The sequence below is a fragment of the Bombina bombina genome, chromosome 3 (assembly GCF_027579735.1).
Source record: "Bombina bombina isolate aBomBom1 chromosome 3, aBomBom1.pri, whole genome shotgun sequence".
Taxonomy (NCBI): domain Eukaryota; kingdom Metazoa; phylum Chordata; class Amphibia; order Anura; family Bombinatoridae; genus Bombina; species Bombina bombina.
In genome coordinates, this window is record NC_069501.1 from 848,742,448 (window position 1) to 848,764,342 (window position 21,895).

A 21,895-nucleotide genomic window follows, 5' to 3' on the forward strand; every position below is an offset into this window, starting at 1 on the left:
AAGGTGGCAACCCTACATGTTCTGACTCATTCCTATTTCACATAAATACTGAGATATACAATAATGTAATAATTAGTTTGATAAATTATAATCCAATAGTTTGTCATTCTATTCAATAAATGTCTGTACGTATGATGCTCATTAGTGTATAAATCAGAGAACTCTCACAGTATTTTTTTCTGATAATCTATTCTTCACTAAAAACATTAAAAAGAAGATCTGCCACCTTGTGGCAAAGAAAGACGTATTTAAAGTAACATTTTAAGTAAATGCATCTAACTCTCACATCTAACTCTCACAAAGTAGAAATAGAAAAACCTTTCATCATTACATTTATTTTAGTGATTTTTAAATTATATGAAGATAAACTTTTGCTGAAAAAAATATTATCTTACCCTATTTCCTAAATGTATATATTATTTTCTTCTTGCAACAATCAAAATCCCCACTATTATATTTTCTTGTTTTCCTGTTAAATATCAAATTGTAATTTATCAACATTTTTAAATCATTTTTTAATCACACAGTAATATATTTTGTCCCTCTGTGCTTTAATTCTGGCAACCTGTGATTTTGGTTTGTCTGCTTTGTTATTAACTACTTGTCCTTATACCTTCATTAATTTCATGGAATATTCTGGCATTTTATTACATTCAGTAATGCTTGTTTCATCCTCATATATACACAGTTTTTTTCCTAGATACAATTTAATTTTTACAAAACTAGAAATCATATTTTCCTACAGGTATTTTGTATACTATATTATTTCCATCTTGTTTAAAATAAACTATTGATTATATGCTTTTTTTTTATATATGTCTTTCATTCCCTGCTTCCCCTTCCCCTTGAGGGTGGATTCAGATAAATAAAATGGAAAGGACTGAAAAAATCCCTATTATATACACTAATCAGTGGCTCTCAAACCAAGTGACCTCAAGGCCCGGTAAATTTTAGCAGGATGTGTCCAGGGCCCTGTAGTGTGTGTGTGTGTATATATATATTATAATCCATTAGTGTAAGTGGGTAAGAAAATATATACATTCATTGGTGTCAGTGGGCTTGTATCACTTAACTGCGGTGCCAAGGTCCAATCCTATCTGCTCCTTTAAGTCACAAATTGTAGCCGCACCAGCCAATTTCAGCAATTCAAAAGGTTTATTATTCCAAGGCTATGAATAGAAAAATGACAATAACTTTTCGGGAGTTACCCCTTAATCTTGTTGCATAGTTTACACAGTGCTCAATTACCTCCTTAATACACCTGTGATAATCCAAAAGGAGGTTCACAAAATTAACCCTTCACCACATCATGTCTAACTCATTATATTAACACCAAGAGGCCTATCTATCAAGCTCCAAATGGAGCTTGAGGGCCCGTGTTTCTGGCGAGCCTACAGCAGTTATGAAGCAGCGGTCTAAAGACCGCTGCTCCATAACCCTGTCCGCCTGCTCTGAGCAGACGGACACACATTGCCAAAAATCAACCCGATCGAGTACAATCGGGTTGATTGACACCTCCCTGCTGGAGGGCGATTGGCCGCGAATCTGCAGGGGGGGCGGCGTTGCACCAGCAGCTCACAAGAGCTGCTGGTGCAATGCTGAATATGGAGAGCGTATTGCTCTCCGCATTTAGCAAGGTCTGGAGGACCTGATCCGCACTGTCGGATCAGGTCCACCAGACCTTTCATAAATATCCCCCCAAGTCTAATAACTAAAATAAATAAAAATTATTTAAATGAAACACTCTACCATATATACTACCACTAGTATTATATATATAGTATTCTTGACCTGAACAAAATTATTCATTGCAATCTAAAAGATCTTTGTAGTTATGAAACTATATATTTTTTAAAAATAGAGACTAGTTAATTTCTTTATTCATTCCCTTGGACACTAAGGAGTTAAGGACATGTTTGTTTAAAGACAGTGATTAGACTTGTTAATATAATGAGTTAGACATGATGTGGTGAAGGGTTAATTTTGAGAGCCTCCTTTTGGATTGTAACAGGTGTATTAAGGAGGCAATTGAGCACTGTTTAAACCATGCAACATGATTAAGGGTGAACTCCCGAAACGTCGTAATTTTTCTATTCATAGCCTTGGAATAATAAACCTTTTGAATTGTTGAAATTGGCTGGTGCAGCTACAATTTGTGACTTAGCTGTTAGTTGATGTTGGCAGACATCAGTAGCCTGCACAGACATACACTTAGTAAGTGTGCTGAACTATTCCTTTGTGTGTTGCACATTACTGTCTGTTCCTGTCCCACGCTGTCCTTACACTTAAATGCCGCACAATGCACACGCACATGAGCATTGGCACTCTGACAGGCCTGCCCGGTATTTCTTATCAGCAAAATTACAAGTTGTGCGGTGCGGCTGTACCGCTGAAAAATTGGCCATTGCGCGCGGAATATGCAGGCCTTTTAAACTATAAATTAACCTAACATTACTATTTAAAAAATAAATAAATAAATAAAATAAAAAAAATTACAAAAAAACAACTAAATTCCGGAAATTTTAAATTATCTAACATTACAAAAACACTAAAATTACGATAAATAAAAAAAATCTAAGATTACAAAAAATAATATACGAAATTATCCAGAATAATAACCCCCCAAAATAAAAACACCCCTAATCTAATAATAAACTACCAAAAGCCCTTAAAATGGCCTTTTGTAGGGCATTGCCCTAAGTTAAACAGCTCTTTTACATAATAAACTTACAAAGTCCCCCCTAACAGTAAAACACCCTACCCAACCAACCCCCCAAAATAAAAAAAACGAAGTCTAATAAAAACCTAAGCTACCCATTGCCCCTAAAGGGGCATTTGTATGGGCATTGCCCTTAAAAGGACAATCAGCTATTTTCCAATCAGCTCTTTTGCGCCCATTAAAATAAAAAATCCCTAATCTAATAAAGAAACCCACCCCAAAACATAAATAAAAAAACTTTAACACTAACCCCAGAAAATGTGCTCACAGGGCAGCGAGAAGTCTTCATCCAGGCGGTTACATCTTCATCCATCGTGGGGGCACCTTCTATCTTCATCCTGGCGGCGCGGAGCTGTAGCAGCACAGAGCTGTGGTGGCACAGAGCTGTCAATGTGCGGAGCGTGGACCAGCGGCGACATCCAGCGTGGAGCATCCTCTTCATGCGATCGTCCCCCACACACTGAAGCTTGAATGCAAAGTACCCCTATTATATTGGTTTACCGTTGTATTGCTATTGGCTGAAATATTCAAATCAGCCAATAGGATGAGAGCTGCTTAAATCCTATTGACTGATTTAAATAGCCAATAGGATTTGAGACTTCTCGCCACCTGGATGAAGATGGATGCCCATACAAATGCCCCTTTAGGGGCAATGGGTAGCTTAGGTTTTTATTAGACCTAGTTTTATTTTTATTTTGGGGGTTTGGTTGGGTGGGGGGTTTTACTGTTAAGGGGGACTCTTGTTCAGAGAAGAATTGCTTGGTATTTCGGCGTTGGACTGTCATTGGGCAGGGTCAGACTGATGTGCTACAGGATATTTTTCTCTGTGAAAAGGCATAGTGTGCTAAAAGAGTGTGCACCCTGAGTTGCAATGGAAATGAACAGGCATGGAAGTTATTCTAGCTTTTGTTCTATCTCAGGAGTGCGGCTCTCTCTCTTCTGATAAGTTTATTATGTAAAAGAGTTGTTTAACTTAGGGCAATGCCCTACAAAACGCCCTTTTAATGGCTATTGGTAGTTTATTGTTAGATTAGGGGGTGTTTTTATTTTGGGGGGCTTTTTTGTTTTTATAGGGCTATTAGATTATTATTTTTTAATAGACATTATATGTAAACAAAGACAAAAAAAACAGAAAGCAAAGCTAAATACAAAAATCAGTAGTTGTCTATTTTATACAATGCTAAGGACATAGACAATGAAAATTGTTCATACTCCTCACATTTTTACAAAGATTTTTACTTGATCCACTATAAACCGTGCTGCTTAGATCCAGCAGCTAGTCGGTTTAAAGGGCCACTGTAAGTAAATATTTTCTATGCCTGTTACTAACTAACTATCCCAAATACGCTTTTTATCAATAGCATTTCATTAACATATCTCTACCGTATATCAGAAATCTTGTCTGCAAATTTAATTGTTTTCCAAACCCACTCCGTAGGTATCCTTTGCTCTGTACCAATCCGTTTACAATACCTAGGTTTCAAAATGGTGCTTTAAACAAAAAGTTATTGGTTTAAGTATTTTGAACACTCAGTGCTGAAAATAGTGGGCAGGATAATGTGACATCATTGGCGAATAAAAGATATAACTTTTAGAACGTTATGAAACTTCGTTTTGGAGAAAATATAGGTCAGTAGGTTTTAATTAATGTTTATTAACTTTAATATGTTAGTTGTTTAGCTTAAAAATTATAACAGAAAGTAATCCTTTAAATGAACAAAGAAGAAGAAAAAGAGGGAAAGAGAAAAGAGAAAAAAAAAAGTAAGGTTCTTCTATATTTCACTCCCTCCGCTCCACATCCCATGATCATCTAGGAACATCCATTGACCTCGAAGCCTATATTCCATCAACAATAAAAAGGGAGATAGAACTTGCTTCTGAAGGCTTATTTCTTGAACTATTATAAATTTTTCCCATTTCCGTATAAATGATTTGAAACGACTTTCTGTAGAAGATAAGGGAGCCGATTTATGAAAGTGCGAAAGGACATAATACATTGATAAATGCTGACAGCATACGCTGTCTCGAAAGGAGTGGGATATAGTGGAGTGTTTATTAGTGAGACATAATAATTCAGATTTTAATTTATTTATTTTATGTCCAGAAATGGATCCATAGTTTTGGATCAGTTTAAGTACAATGGGGATATATATGTATCTGCTTTTTTCATAAATAATAAAAGATCATCCGCATAAAGAGAGATTAATACTTACGTATCCATTAGTTTAATTCCTTCTACGTTATTTCTTATTGCTATTGCTAAAGATTCTATTGCTAAATCAAAGAGTAGAGGTGAAAGAGGACACCCCTGCCGTGTACTCTTATATAATGTAAATGGTTCTGAAATAGAAAAAATGATTATTATATTAGGGAGGACATTGGCATATTATATAAAGATTGTATTAGCTTAAGGAATTTGTTTTTAAAACGAAATTTATGTAAGGTTGTAAACAGATGGTCATAAGTTATGAATCAAAAGCTTTTTTAGCATCTAGAGATAATAATATAGGATTAGTCAAATTTATGTCTTTACCTATCTGTTCATGAGCATTTAAATATGATAATATTGTAAAAACCTTGCGTAAATTACAAATAGATGATCTGCCTCTTATAAATCCCAATTGATCTTTGTGAATAATACTGTTCATTAAATTGCATTTTGTTAGCTATAATTGAGGTCAGAATTTTAAAGTCTGTATTAAGTAAAGCAATGGGTCTGTATGACCCCAAATTTTCCGGATTTTTATCTGGTTTTAATATTAATGATGTATGTGACTGTATAAGATTTGTTAGAGTGGACCCAATTGATTCTTTTAATATTTTATAGAATTCATAAGGCAAACTAGCAGGGCCAGCCGCTTTGTTAGTAGCAGATTTCTTAATAACAGATTTTACTTCCTCAATTTTTATATGGGTTTCTATCATTTCTAATTGTTCTTCACTTATCTGTGGGACTTTTCCCCAGAAGATTCTTTTTGTACTTCATCTATTTTTGGCTCACTATACACTTTTTTAAAATAAATTAAAAATTCTTGTGTGATTCCATCAGTTGAAATAATAGATTTCCCCTCTTTTTTGAAATACAGAAACATGCGGCTAGATCACTAGTTCTGCGTTAGCCTTAAAAAGCAGCGTTGAGAGGTCTCAATGCTGCTTTTTAATGCCTGCTGGTATTATGAGTCAGGCAGGTACTTGTGTACCGCTCACTTTTCTTCCCGACTCGAGGCTACCGCAAATCCCCTTACGTCAATTGCGTATCCTATCTTTTTAATGGGATTTGCCTAATGCCCGTATTACGAGTCTTGGAAGAAGTGAGCGGTAGACCCTCTCCTGTCAAGACTCCTACCGCATTTGAAAGTCAGTAGTTAAGAGTTTTATGGGCTAACGCCGGAACATAAAACTCTAAACTAAAGTGCTACGAAGTACACTAACACACATAAACTACCTATTAACCCCTAAACCGAGGCCCCTCCCACATCGCAAATACTAAAATAATTTTTTTAACCCCTAATCTGCCGACCGGACATCGCCGCCACGTTAATAAATGTATTAACTCCTAAACCGCCGCACTCCCGCCTCGCAAACACTAGTTAAATTTTATTAACCCCTAATCTGCCGTCCCTAACATCGCCGACACCTACCTACATTTATTAACCCCTAATCTGCCACACCCAACGTCGCCGATACTATACTAAATTTATTAACCCCTAAACCTAAGTCTAACCCTAACCCCCCCTAACTTAAATCTAATTTAAATAAATCTAATGAAAATTACTATTATTAACTAAATTATTCCTATTTAAAACTAAATACTTACCTATAAAATAAACCCTAAGATAGCTACAATATAACTAATAGTTACATTGTAGCTATTTTAGGATTTATTTTTATTTTACAGGCAACTTTGTATTTATTTTAACTAGGTAGAATAGTTATTAAATTAACTATTTAATAGCTACCTAGCTAAAATAAATACAAATTTACCTGTAGAATAAATCCTAACCTAAGTTACAAATACACCTAACACTACACAATAATTAAATAAATTACCTAAATTAAATTAAACTAATTACAATTAAATTAAATAAACTAAATTACAAAAAACCACTAAATTACAGAAAATAAAAAATAAATTACAAATTTTAAAACTAATTACACCTAATCTAATCCCCCTAAGAAAATAAAAAGCCCCCCAAAATAAAAAAAATCCCTACCCTATACTAAATTACAAATAACCCTTAAAAGGGCCTTTTGTGGGGCATTGCCCAAAAGTAATCAGCTCTTTTACCTGTAAAAAAAAATACAATACCCCCCAACATTACAACCCACCACCCACACACCCCTACTCTAAAACCCACCCAATCCCCCCTTAAAAAAACCTAACACTAACCCCCTGAAGATCACTTTACCTTGAGTCGTCTTCACCCAGCCGGGCACAAGTGGTCCTCCAGACGGCAGAAGGCTTCATCCAGGCGGCATCTTCTATCTTCATCCTTCCGGAGTGGAGCGGGTCCATCTTAAATCCAGCCGACGTGGAGCATCCTCTTCAAATGAAGTCCTAACGAAGAATGAAGGTTCCTTTAAATGACATCATCCAAGATGGCGTCCCTTGAATTCCGATTGGCTGATAGAATCCTATCAGCTAATCGGAATTAAGGTAGGAAAAATCCTATTGGCTGATGCTGATTGGAACAGCCAATAGAATGTGAGGTCAATCCTATTGGCAGATTTAATCAATAGGATTTTTCCTACCTTAATTCTGATTGGCTGATAGGATTCTATCAGCCAATCAGAATTCAAGGGACGCCATCTTGGATGACGTCATTTAAAGGAACCTTCATTCTTCGCAAGGACTTTGTTTGCAGAGGATGCTTCGCGTCAGCTGGATTGAAGATGGACCCACTCTGGAAAGGATGAAGAAGATGCCGCCTGGATGAAGCATTCTGCCGTCTGGAGGACCTCTTCTGCCCCGATCGGATGAAGACTTCTGCCGTATGGAGGACCACTTGTGCCCGGCTGGGTGAAGATGGTTCAAGGTAGGGTGATCTTCACGGGTTAGTGTTAGAGTAGGGGCGTGTGGGTGGTGGGTTGTAATGTTGGGGGGGGTATTGTATTTTTTTTTGCAGGTAAAAGAGCTGATTACTTTGGGGCAATGCCCCGCAAAAGTCCTTTTAAGGGCTATTTGTAATTTAGTATAGGGTAGGGAATTTTATTATTTTTTTTTTTTTTATTTTTTTTTATTAGGGGGATTAGATTAGGTGTAATTAGTTTAAAATTCTTGTAATTCTTTTTTATTTTCTGTAATTTAGTGTTTGTTTGTTTTTCCGCATCTTAGTTTATTTAATTTAATTGTAATTAATTGTAGGTAGTTTAGGTAATTAGTTTAATTAGAGTGTAGTGTTAGGTGTAATTGTAATTTAGGTTAGGATTTATTTTACAGGTAAATTTGTCTTTATTTTAACTAGGAAGTTATTAAATAGTTAATAACTATTTAATAACTATTCTACCTAGTTACAATAAATACAAAGTTGCCTGTAAAATAAAAAATAAATCCTAAAATAGCTATAATGTAACTATTAGTTATATTGTAGCTATATTAGGGTTTATTTTATAGGTAAGTATTTAGTTTTAAATAGGAATAATTTAGTTAACAATAGTAATTTTCTTTAGATTTATTTAAATTAGATTTAAGTTAGGGGGGGTTAGGGTTAGACTTAGGTTTAGGGGTTAATAAATTTAGTATAGTGGCAGCGACATTGGGGGCAGCAGATTAGGGGTTAATAATTGTAGGTAGGTGGCGGCGACGTTGGGGGAGGCAGATTAGGGGTTAATAAATATAATGTAGGTGTCGGCGATGTTAGGGGCAGAAGATTAGGGGTTAATAAGTGTAAGATTAGGGGTGTTTAGACTCGGGGTTCATGTTAGGGTGTTAGGTATAGAAATATTTTTTATTTTCCCATAGGAAACAATGGGGATGCGTTAGAAGCTGAACGCTGCTTTTTTGCAGGTGTTAGGTTTTTTTTTCAGCTGGCTCAGCCCCATTGTTTCATATGGGGAAATCGTGCACGAGCACGTACAGCCAGCTCACCGCTGACTTAAGCAACGCTGGTATCGAGGTGAGATGTGGAGCTAAATTTTGCTCAACGCTCACTTTTCTGAGGCTAACGCAGCCATTCAGAAAACTCGTAATACCAGCGTTGTTCTAAGTGATCGGTAAAACAAAAAGGCTTGTTAACACCGCACGGCTCTACCGACAAAACTCATGATCTAGCCGATGGTTATTCTGTTTTTGATTTCTAGCTAAATTAGCAAGATATTTCCCCGATTTGTTTCAATATCTGACAAACGTACTCTTTGCTTTCCTTTCTGCCAATTGCGTTTGTACCAGTAAAAAATTGTTTCTTTTAGTTTTTGCTTTAATATATTTATTCCAGTTCCCCTAATTTATATTTGTCAGATATCTATTATATGTATTGGATAATTGATATGCTAGCTGCTCTGATCTGAGTTTTATATTTTTTTGGGGCTATCATGTATGCTATTATGTCTCCTCTAATCACGCATTTGGCAGCCTCCCAGAATATTTTTTTTTCTGAATAATCTTTGTTAAATTGTAAGAATTCTACCCATTTACCTTTTAAGAATTGTGAGAATTATTATTTATTAAATATTGCGGAAACTGCAATCCTGGATTTTTGACTTGTTTAACAAATGTAAGTTCCATAGCAATTGGGGAATGAGCTGATAAAGTGATTTTATTTTGGGGGCTTGGTTGGGTGGGGTTTTTTACTGTTAGGGGGACTTTGTAAGTTTATTATGTAAAAGAGCTGTTTAACTTAGGGCAATGCCCTACAAAAGGCCATTTTAAAGGCTATTGGTAGTTTATTGTTAGATTAGGGGGTGTTTTTATTTTAGTTTTTTTTTTGTTTGTTTTTATAGGGCTATTAGATTAGGTTTAATTTGTATTATTTTGGATAATTTTCGGCTAGATTACGAGTTGTGAGTTAGGGTAAAAAAGCAGCGCTAATAGGTCCTAACGCTGCTTTTTTACGCACGCTGGTATTACGAGTCTTGAAGGTTTAGGGTCACCGCACACTTCTTTGGCCTTACCGCAAAACGACTTACGTAAACTTTGTAAAGTCTTTTCTATGGGACTTCCATAGCGCCGGTATTACGAGTCTGTCCTAACACATTTAAAAGTTAGTAGTTATGAGTTTTATGGTACAACACCGTAGCATAAAACTCATAACTAAAGTGCTAAAAAGTACACTAACACCCATAAACTACCTATTAATCCCTAAACCGAGGCCCTCCCGCATTGCAAACACTATAATAAAAATTTGAACCCCTAATCTGCCGCTCCAGACACCGCCACCACCTACATTATATTTATGAACCACTAATCTGCTGCCCCCAACATCGCTGACACCTACATACTATTTATTAACCCCTAATCTGCACCCCCAACGTCGCCGCCACTATATTAAAGTTATTAACCCCCTAAACCTAAGTCTAACCCTAACATCCCCTAACTTAAATATAATTACAATAAATCTAAATAAACCTAACACTACACTATAATTAAATAAATTAACTAAATTAAATACAATTACCTAAATTAAATTAAATTAGCTAAAGTACAAAAAACAAACAAACACTAAATTACAGAAAATAATAAACAAATTACAGATATTTAAACTAATTACACCTAATCTATTAGCCCTATTAAAATAAAAAAAGCCCCCCCAAAATAAAAAAAACTCTAGCCTAAACTAAACTACCAATAGCTTTTAAAAGGGCCTTTTTGCGGGGCATTGCCCCAAAGTAATCAGCTCTTTTACCTGTAAAAAAAAATACAAGCAACCCCACAACAGTAAAACCCACCACCCACACAACCAACCCCCCAAATAAAATAATATCTAAAAAAAAATCAGAGTTCCCCATTGCTCTGAAAAGGGCATTTGGATGGGCATTGCCCTTAAAAGGGCAGTTAGCTCTTTTGCAGCCCAAAGTCCCTAACCTAAAAATAAAACCCACCCAATACACCCTTAAAAAACACTAACCCCCTGAAGATCGACTTACCGGGCGACGTCTTCATCCAAGCCGGGCCGAATTCCTCAACAAAGCCGGGAAAGTCTTCATCCAAGCCGGGCGAAGTGGTCCTCCAGACGGGCAGAAGTCTTCATCCAGACGGCATCTTCATCCATCTGGCGCAGAGCGGGTCCTTCTTCAAGACATCCGACGTGGAGCATCCTCTTCATCCGACGACTAAAGCTAAATGAAGGTACCTTTAAGTGACATCATCCAAGATGGAGTCCCTTAGATTCCGATTAGCCAATCAGAATTAAGGTAGAAAAAATCCTATTGGCTGATGCAATCAGCCAATAGGATTGAACTTCAATCCTATTGGCTGATCCAGTCAGCCAATAGGATTGAGCTCGCATTCTATTGGCTGATTGGAACAGCCAATAGAATGTGAGCTCAATCCTATTGGCTGATTGGATCAGCCAATGTAACGTTCTCCTTTAGTGAGGTGTTCAGACTTCCTTTGTAGGGAACAGGAATGCTAATTTAACTTATGTTCTCCCATGTGCATGTGGCTAACTTAATCCTTGTCTGACAGTTTATGAGGTTAGATATATTGTGACACAGAATCAACGGCAACAAACTGTTACTATATGTCAATTCTGTGTCAGTTATTATTGCCAAGTGAGAGGAATCAAAACATATGATAGGATGTCAGATTCACGCTAACATGGCAAAGAGGGAAGTAACCGTCTGTAGATATAAAACAGTGCAGATCTCAAATGTAAATAAAGCAGCCTGCATACAATGTACCAACGTTAAATGCAACAAAGCAGTTTAGATTGTACAAGCATTGTATGTATGAGGAATAAGTTCAAATAAGCATCTGTTGTATGATATTACAAACCCTTTTGTCGGTATGTTCATACGACCTGCTAGGATGTGATTACACAAAGTCTCCTGAGAGCAACTGCAGCCGTTGCTGAATGCGGTACAACACAGTGTAGAGAGTGCAGCTGATGACGTGAGCAGATCGAGTGGATGTAGCAGTTTGGACACGCCGGTCCGTCAGCTGTACTGGAGCGACAAGGAGACAGGGAATCAGAGAGGTACTTGGATACGATACCAAAGATTGTAGGTTCGATGATAGTAGTAGCAGATATTTGACAAACAATTTGCAACAACAAGTAGGGAAGTTTGGTTCTCGGATAAAGCACTACGGGCTAGTAGAAATGCAGAGTGGCTATAACCAGAGAGTTTCCACATTAAACTAGCAACGAGTGTAGCGTGGGGTGGAGCTTTTATAGCGTAGAATGAGAATTAAGAGTAGATTCTTAAAGTGACAACCACCTAAGGAAAATAACAGGCCAGGAACATGACAGCCAATAAGATTGAAGTTCAATCCTATTGGCTGATTGCATCAGCCAATAGGATTTTTTCTACCTTAATGCCGATTGGCTGATAGAATTCTATCAGCCAATCGGAATCTAAGGGACGCCATCTTGGATGACGTCACTTAAAGGTACCTTCATTCAGTAAGAAGACTCCGGATGAAGAGGATGCTCCGCGTCGGATGTCTTGAAGATGGACCCGTTCCGCGCCGGATGGATGAAGATAGAAGATGCCGTCTGGAGGACAACTTCTCCCGGCTTGGATGAAGACTTCTCCCGGCTTCGTTGAGGACTTCGGCCCGGCTTGGATGAAGTCGTCTCCCGGTAAGTCGATCATCAGGGGGTTAGTGTTAGGTTTTTTAAGGGTGTATTGGGTGGGTTTTATTTTTATGTTAGGGACTTTGGGCCTGCAAAAGAGCTAACTGCCCTTTTAAGAGCAATGCCCATCCAAATTCCCTTTTCAGGGCAATGGGGAGCTTAGGTTTTTTTAGATAGTATTTTATTTGGGGGGTTGGTTGTGTGGGTGGTGGGTTTTACTGTTGGGGGGGTTCTTTGTATTTTTTTTTACAGGTAAAAGAGCTGATTACTTTGGGGCAATGCCCCGCAAAAGGCCCTTTTAAGGGCTATTGGTATTTTGGGGGGGCTTTTTTATTTTAATAGGGCTATTAGATTAGGTGTAATTAGTTTAAATATCTGTAATTTGTTTATTTTCTGTAATTTAGTGTGTTTTTTGTACTTTAGCTAATTTAATTTAGATAATTGTATTTAATTTAGTTAATTTATTTAATTATAGTGTAGTGTTAGGTGTTAGTGTAACTCAGGTTAGGTTTTATTTTACAGGTAAATTTGTATTTATCTTAGCTAGGTAGTTATTACATAGTTAATAACTATGTAATAACTATTCTACCTAGTTAAAATAAATACAAACTTGCCTGTAAAATAAAAATAAACCCTAAGCAAGATACAATGTAACTATTAGTTATATTGTAGCTAGCTTAGGGTTTATTTTATAGGTAAGTATTTAGTTTTAAATAGGAATAATTTAGTTAATGATAGTAATATTTATTTAGATTTATTGTAATTATATTTAAATTAGGGGGTGTTAGGGTTAGGGTTAGACTTAGGTTTAGGGGTTAATAACTTTAATATAGTGGCGGCGAAGTTGGGGGCGGCAGATTAGGGGTTAATAAATGTAGGTAGGTTGCGTTGCCTTTGGGGGCGGCAGATTAGGGGTTAATAAATGTAGGTAGGTTGCGGCGACATTGGGGGCGGCAGATTAGCGGTTAATAAATAGTATGTAGGTGTCGGTGATGTTGGGGCAGCAGATTAGGGGTTAATACATATAATGTAGGTGGCGGCGGTGTCCGGAGCAGAAGATTAGGGGTTAATAATTATAATGTAGGTGTTGGCGATGTCGGGGGTGGCAGATTACTGTTAATAAGTGTAATATTAGGGGTTTTTAGACTCAGGGTTCATGTTAGGGTGTTAGGTTTAGACATAACTTTTGTTTCCCCATAGGAATCAATGGGGCTGCGTTAAGGAGTTTTACGCTGCTTTTTTGCAGGTGTTAGACTTTTTCTCAGCCGGCTCTCCCCGTTGATTCCTATGGGGAAATTGTGCATGAGCACGTACGACCAGCTCACCGCTGACTTAAGTAGCGCAGGTATTGGAGTGCGGTAATGAGCAAAATTTTGCTCAACACTCACTTCTTGTCTTTTAACGTCGGGTTTCTGAAAACTCATAATACCAGCGCTGCATGTAAGTGAGCGGTGAGACAAAACTGCTCGTTAGCACCGCATAGCCTCTAACGCAAAACTCGTAATCTGGGGCTTTGTTTTTTATTTTTGTAATCTTCAAATTGTTTTTTTTTTTGAAATTTTAGTGTTTTTTGTATTAGATAATTTTAAATTTTCGTTATTTTTTTTTTGTAATGTTAGTTTTTTGTTTTTATATATAGTGTTAGGATTTGTTACTTTTGTAACTTAGATTTTTTTTCTTTTCTTTTTTTTAAATATTAATGTTAGGTCAATTTATAGTTTAAGCTTAGGTTTATTTTATTACTCAGGTAAGTTTATTTTTATTTAAATAAATATGTGTTAGTAATCAACTGAGCAATGTAAAAGTGCTAGAAAATAAGAGTTTGGGAAAATTACAGGAATGAAAGTACTCCAACTATGAAACTAGAAATTCACTATATTTTATTAATTTTATTGCAAGACAGAATGCTTTGTATTTTACATTCTTTTTTTAACAAATTCCAACAGTAGCAAAAAAAAGTGAAAACAAAGGACAAAGGGTTAAAGAAACCTTATATTATACTTATTAATGCTGGAAAATTCCAAACATAAACACTGCAAATCTACTGGAATGCTTCTTTTGGACCTCATCCATGGAATGAATAATGTCATCCCATATAAGGACATCATTGGAGTTTACCTGCTTCACCATTAGCTGCAAAAGACACCAGAGAGGTCTGTAATCAACACAGCTTTCATACAGGAACAGAACATATTGCTCCTATGGCTAGTATGGAAATTGGAATTAAAGAAGAAAATATTTTTAGAACAAGAAAGCAAAGAATGGTTGCAAATATACACAGAACCTTAGGCCTACACAGCACATCTAGATTTCACACTGTTTCTCAGAGATTATTAGAGGGAATTCTGGAGTCCACAGCTGCATTCAATACTTTTGGGAATTCAGAACCTGGCCATTAGGAGGAGGCAAAGACACCCCAGCCAAAAGCTTAAATACCTCCCCCACTTCCCTCATTCTACAGTCATTCTTTGCCTTTTCATCACAGGAGGTTGGCAGAGAATTGTCAGAAGATTAAAGATAGTTTCTTTTGGAGGGTAGTACTCTTCGAAATGGTACTGGAGTTTTAAGTAGTCCTGTCAGCCTCTCAGTGAGAGCATGGATGAATGTTAGAGTCTGGAGATGCAGAAAGAGTCTTTCTGTGAAACCATCCCGACTCATGTTAACAGCTCCTTAGCAATCAGCGTTGACGAGTTTCTCTGCCAGCTTTCTCAAGTCTATGTCAGGAGCGAGGCTACTATCTTTTACACTTGAATGGCCGTGTTCCTGTTCCACGCCGTAGATTCCGGTACGATCATTTAATTTTACTTTGATGTGTGATTGTAATGTAAACGAAGAAGTCAGGGTCTCAGTGGGACTCCTTTATCTTTATGGAATCAAGGGTTAATATCTCCTGAAGGGGGTTATTAAACAGAGGGGACTTTAATCATGTTTGTTATGTGATTCTGTCTGCTAATGTGTAGTGACGCTTGGGCTCGTGGCTATATCGGAACATAATAGCCTTTTTTTTGTCAGGCTGTGTGGCTCTTGTGGCCTTGGCGCGCTTTTCTCTGGCCTGCACGGTGTACCGTGTAACTAGGCGTGGTCACGTTCTGCTCTCCAATTCCATATTTCTGACTGCGTGGTGACGGAGAGAGTCTGTTTCACTAGTTGTCTGGGTCACAGGAGATGGTGAGTGCCCCAGCCATTGGGGGTGTAAGGTGCCGTTTTTATTTTTTCTTCTATCCATAATTTCTATCCAAGTTATGGAGGATTCTGATTTTTTGGAGACGGATGTCTCTGATTCAGATTCTACTTCTTGCGAAGAGTATGAGATGGCCCGGGTAATCCATGCCCATCAGTTATGTTCTAAATGCCCCTTTAGAGTGCTCTCTTCTCCCTCAACAGGGAACTTAGAGTGTGCCGAGCCTTCCACCCCTGGGGATCCCACATCCCGTGAGGCGTGTGCCCTAGAACCTTCCTTAGCTACGCAAGTATGTGTCTCTAATGCCGTTACCCCTTCTCCGGATTGCAGCTTGTTTCCTCCAGAGGTTACGACATGGTTCTGCATGGCCATATCTATGGCATTGGCGCATCTACAACTTCCTGGGAGGGAGATGTTGATGAGATACTGTTCGTGTTCTGTTAACCAGGGCTCGTCAGGCATGGTATTGTCTGGGTCAGATCAGCCATCTGGGGAAGCGATTTCCTCTGAAGTTTCAAGGGGTCGTTGGTTGCCCCGGCAGAGTTTAGTCTTGATTTTTGTTATAGACTGGCACGCCTCTGTGTCCTTCTGCGGCATGTTTTGGCGGTGCTGGAGAATCCCAATCCTAATGGGTTAAAGGGATCCTCAGTCTTCTGTTCCAGACGGCAAGCTGGATTAGACGTGGAGGGATGAAGTTAATCTCCTGGGTATCTTATTCCAGTTCTGAGCTTCGGGAGAATGGGGTCTCTGATTGGCTGGTCTTGTTAGTGTGCCCATTCTTCTTGGTCGTTCACCTATGGGTGCTGCCCACTTTTTCTTTGATCTGGTTAGGATGTCTTTTCTTTTCTTTTGAGAAGCTCATGTCTGTTATAATTTTTCCGCTGGGAAACATTTCTTCTCTGGAAATTGATACTAGTGATTTTGTGATCGCTTGGGCACTTCCGCTGAAGTTGCATGTTAAGGTGTTAGTACATTGTTATGTCTATAGTTCCTTTTGTCGATTCCTATTGGGGTTTTGATTTTTCTGTGGCCTGGGTCAGTTCTGAGTGCCCCATGTAGCAGGCTGGTACTGGTCGGGCACTATTTTCTGTTCCTTAAGGTCTATATCATCCACGTGGTGCCGGTATAACTGGCTGTACTGGTTGGGTGGGGAGTTGCTCATTTGGATGAGGAGTTCGTTATACTCTGGTTTCTCTTCAGATCTACTAAAGCTTTCGCCTTTACTAAAGTTTCCTGTGGAGAGGATCATTCATGAGTTTTCAAACCTTTTTTGGAGGCTCTGCTGCTTGCAGGGCTGAAACATGGCAGCGGAGGCCTTTCGTTCCTAGACGTCAGTCTGGTTCTTGTTTCTTCTTTTGGGTGGGGCATCAGAGGGATTGTACTCAGTCCTCATTGTCCTGTTCCTGACTGTTGGCAGGGTTCGAGAAGCGGATCCTGCTAAAGATTACTCTGGGGGTTCCGGAGGTCCTTTGGCCTTGGAGCTAGGGTTCTCCATTCCCAATTAAACTGGAGGTTTAGATGACTTCTTGGACATCTGGGGTACCCGGTTGGGGCGATTTCTATCTCCTCTATGGTATTCTTATTGAATGGGGTTTTTTTGAGGCCTTAATGACGGTTTCTCTTCCTTAAGGGGTCGAGGTGTCTTAGGCTTATTTTTCCCCTCCTTGGGGCTGGTTGGGGGGACATCTGTTCGGGAAGTTCGGGCATTTATGGCCTTTTTCTTCCTCCTACTGTTTCTCGTCTGCTCCCATGTTTTGGGGCTCTGGAGAATGTGTTTGTCTCCGTTTTTTCCTGGAGCTGCCCTTACTTAAGATGTCTTGTTTTTATCTGTCGCTTGACAGGAATTGTGAGGCTCGTCCATCATTAATTTCTTGAGCTGTGGGGGTTTCCGCGAGGTTAATCCTGAAGGGATTGTTTGGAGACTATTTTATCTTCTCAAACTGGATTATCTAGTTTTGAGCTATAACTCTGGAGTGTTGTCCCTCGAGCCTTTAGGAGATATGTTCTCTGTTGCTGGGATGCTTAGCGAACGTCCAGTGTCCAAGGACCTTTTGATGTGGCTGTGGTTGCATCTCCTTGGGTACTGGTTTTCCGTATGAGGTATCCCTATGGTTCCCCAGGGGTTACTACCTTGTGACCAGTTCCGGTTTCTAGATGTTCGGTTTTCCGGACATGCTCTTGTCTTGGATATCTAAATGAATCTCTTAGATCAGTCTTGGGTGGTTCAGTCCTTCCGGATCTGAGACTTCCACTTGCCCTTTCAGTGGGTTTTGTTTTTCTCTTATCGGAGATTTGGAAACAGCCTGATGGGCAGCTTAGCTGCCTAGCAAGCGAGAAATTGCAGTCGCAATCTGTTGCAGCTATTTGCACCTTAAATGTGTGCTCGATGGTTGTTGTTTTTTCTACTGAGCCGGCTGTTGCAGCTGGATGGTTCATCTACTATTGGTATTGCCTTTGCCATCTGTATGCTGCCATACTCTCCATGCCTGTGGGCGGGTGAGCAATTATATTTGGCATTCTCCTCCCCTTAGGGAGATTGAGGCATACCACAGTATCCACCTAGTGCCCCGGAGGTCTTCCTCTGTTCAGTGGGTCCCCCCTGCCTTGTGTGTAGGATGTCATGAAGGGTTGGATTCTGGTATAGTGCCGTCACTGGTGTTTCAGTGTAGTCTCTCTTTTGCCTGGGAGTGTCCCTTCTTGTAGGGTAAGGATCTGTGTCTGGGTGCTGGAACCCAAGCTCGTCCTATGTTCTGTCATAGCTTAGTTGGTTATCATACCAGTCTTGTTAGCAAATGGTGGAGTTTGTTCTACCTCTTTGTACCGTTCGATTTAGTTCCACTACTTTTTCCTTACTGAGGATTTGGGTGGTCCAGTTATGGTTATTTTCCTGCTTTTGGACATTGCCAGTTGCTTTGGTGCTGAGTCCTTTGCCTCAGAGAGGGGGTCAGAGGTCTGCCTGTTTGATTGAGCCTTGATTGCGTTTCTTGTGATCCCTCCTTAACTGGGAGGCTTTGCAGTGTTTCCTTCCTCAGCAGGGGGCTTTATCTGCTGGTTTTGGTTGCTCTCCTATTTCCTTGTTTTTCCTGGGAGGGAGTGGGTTTCTGCTCTCCTTCTGAATTTTTCCTCTGTGGGAGTCCCAGTGCAGTTCCTAGCTTGGTTGGCTAGTGTTAACGGCTGGAGTCTGCTAGACTTCTGTTGGAGAGGGAAGCCTGTGGCTTCATCTGGAGCATGATAAGATTTATGGTGCTATTTTTAGGTGGTTCCCGGGAGTGGTTTTTATCCCTCAGTTGCTCTTTCATAGTGCGGATTGCATGCTGTGTGAGGGATGGGATCTACCTTGTCTCTCTAGGTCTCCAGGGTTGGGACATTACATGGTCCCTTGGTCTTCCGTTCAGATAGGGGTAGGTTTTTTTTCCTCCCTTCTCTTTGTCCGGTCGTTGGAGTTCGTTCTCTGTGCATTTTTGTTCTGTTGCATCCTTGGTTTGCGCTTGGCTTTCGGCTAGGGTTCCTTTTACCCTAGCTTGTTGGTCTTTAGATCTCTGTTGAGTTTTTCTTCTTCTTCCTCTTCCCTTCAGGGAGTATGTGGAGGTCCCCTTCCTTTGGGTCGGGGGTAAGTTTAAGTGTGGGCTTGGAGCCTGCAGGACTTGTCTCCTTGGAGGCTTTGTGCTCAGTGGAATCTACTGATTCTGAGCGGTCTCTAACTAGGGCCTTGCTGGTTTTAACTGATGGGCAGTTACCTGGTCCTTTCAGGTTTTATCTTTCTGTTTCTGGTGAAGCAGTTGTTTTTATCAGGTGTTGGGTAATTTTAGGCTGTGGTACCCTCCGAATGGGCCGCCTCATCTACCCGCCCTTTTTTTACATTCAGTGTCCTCTATAGCTTGGGTATTGTTTTCCCAAAAGTAATCAATGCAGCTGTGGACTCTCCCCGTTTAAGAAGAAAAACTTAAATTATGCTTACCTGATAATTTTCTTCTGACGGGGAGAGTCCACAGCTCTCGCCCACGTTTTTATATGGGGCTGGCATTTATTTTATTCTTCTGGCACCTTTTCACCCTGATATTTCTCCTATTCTTCCTTGTTCCCTTGGCAGAATGACTGGGGGATGAGAGAAGTGGGGGTGTATTTAAGCCTTTGGCTGGAGTGTCTTTGCCTCCTCCTGGTGGCCAGGTTCTGAATTCCCAAAAGTAATTAATGCAGCTGTGGACTCTCTCCCCATCAGAAGAAAAGAAAATTATCAGGTAAGCATAATTTAAGTTTTTGAGACACACTACTGCATTGCTATGACATCACCTGAATATTAGGCACTTTGAGTCTGGCCAAGACCACCTATATTTTCCACTGTCTACATGATGCTGAGCTAAATCCTATCCTGCTCAAGGCCTGCAACACATCTCCTGCAGAAGAGGTTCCAGCTATCCAACCAGTCATGGTTGAAAGCTCTCCTTCTCCAGAAATACTGGACAACAAGCTGATAACAGATGATCACTCAGTGGATTCACAAGGGTAATCTGGGAATTTGCCAAATGCTGAAGAACTGGACCAATTCAAGGAAGAAAGACAAAAGCAGAACTAACACCTATTGTTCTACATTAACTGTTATCATCAATGCTTCCTTCAGACTCATGAAAGCCTGAGGGAGCTTATTAGTTTCCTGGTGCTGCTAAAAAAAAATCAGAAGCAAAGTGTTCAATGTTAACCTTTTCTTGTAGGATGATAATGTAACCTCTGAATCATGCATGATAAGATTAAATGACAGTGCAAAAGTTATATTGATCTAATTGAGTATTGGAAGTATTTAAGGAGTGCAGTGCAGTACCTTCCTACAGACTCAAACCTAATAAGAAAGTCGTATTTCTATTCAACAGGTGTCTTTAGCATATATTTTAGACCTTAATGAACACAGCATGACACCATGCCATATCACATTTTAATAAAGCACATCTGCTTTGAACATTCAGTTGATGTGAAGCAAGATTTTTTTGGGGGGGTATTAAAGTAAATGATGATGTTAAACTTTTTTTTTTTCCTTTGCTGCATCTAAAACATGGTATTTTAGACTGTTGTGTTGCAATTTGCTATTAAAAAAGTTGATATGCTAAATAAATATAAATAAATATACTTTTATTTTTTAAATATGCCTCATACTTCATGTATTAAGACTTACCATTATTGTTTTCCCTTTGTAATAAATACCCCTTTCAAATGTGCCTCACAATGCTCACTATTTAGAGCAAATGCCCGTTTGCAGTAATTAACTCTAGGCTGAACCCATACTTAAGTAATCTAGTATTATAGTTTATTTTAATTTTATTTATATTCATTTTATTGTCCCTGGGTCCTGCAGTAGAAACCAGTTTTGGATATGGCAGGTAAATAAAATACATAGACTTGATAATTATGTTGGTCTCCTAACATATTACAATTATTTCTTAACATTAAACCCAGTCATAATGCAATAACTTTTACATTAATAACCTTATCTTCCTCCACTTTGTGGAAAGACAAATGCATCCTCACATGCGGTAAATTACTCACAAATAATGCATATGTATCTGTAATGTAATTAACATTAATGCCATAAAAATATTATAAAATGTAAAAGAAATTATTAGATGCATCTTTCCAATAATCCCACAATCAAATGCTTCAAATTAACATCAGAGTTATTATAAATAAATAAATAAAACTCCATTGTGCTTAAATCAATTGACCCTTCAAAATTAGACAACCAATCTTTATGGCATCTGAGCATGTTCCCATTATTGCAAGTTCCTGAACCAAATGAGTGGAAATACTTTTGAATGGTCCTCACAAAGCTTTATAGGTATGTTTTACACTTTATTCCATTAACCAAAATCATAGTCTTTTTCACATTTGACTATAGCTAAATGTGATGCTACAGTGAATGTTGAGACATAGGGGCATATTTATCAAAGCATCAACTGAAAATACGCTGGAATTCTGCATCGTATTTGTCGCAAGATTAATCAGCCGTAGTTATCAAAGCGTCAAGATTGGCAAATGTTGAAATTTGTGACGTAAAATATGATCCCGCGATCTCAATCCAACGCAAATCGATGTGAGTTGAAAACAGTGGTATTCAAGCGGAATTTTGTTTATTCACCCTCCTAATCGACACTATTTGAACTTCTCACTAAGTTATCAAAAATTCTACATTTACGCTCGCGTCTTTTCAGACTCAGCGTATCTGGTTTTCAATCTGCCACCCTTGAGGACGCTGATGCGATAGAACTCAATGGG

The 21,895-nt window shown here is 38.7% G+C and overlaps 1 protein-coding gene and 1 non-coding gene across 3 annotated transcripts in view; both read left to right on the forward strand.

Moving 5' to 3' along the window:
• The window catches only part of NALCN (sodium leak channel, non-selective), a 1,159,715-nt gene that overhangs the window by 1,084,124 nt on the left and 53,696 nt on the right, over window positions 1–21,895 (forward strand). The window lies entirely within an intron of this gene.
• On the forward strand, window positions 16,815–16,930 carry LOC128655110 (U5 spliceosomal RNA). The gene has a single exon (XR_008401665.1). It is a non-coding gene; the product is annotated as a U5 spliceosomal RNA (small nuclear RNA).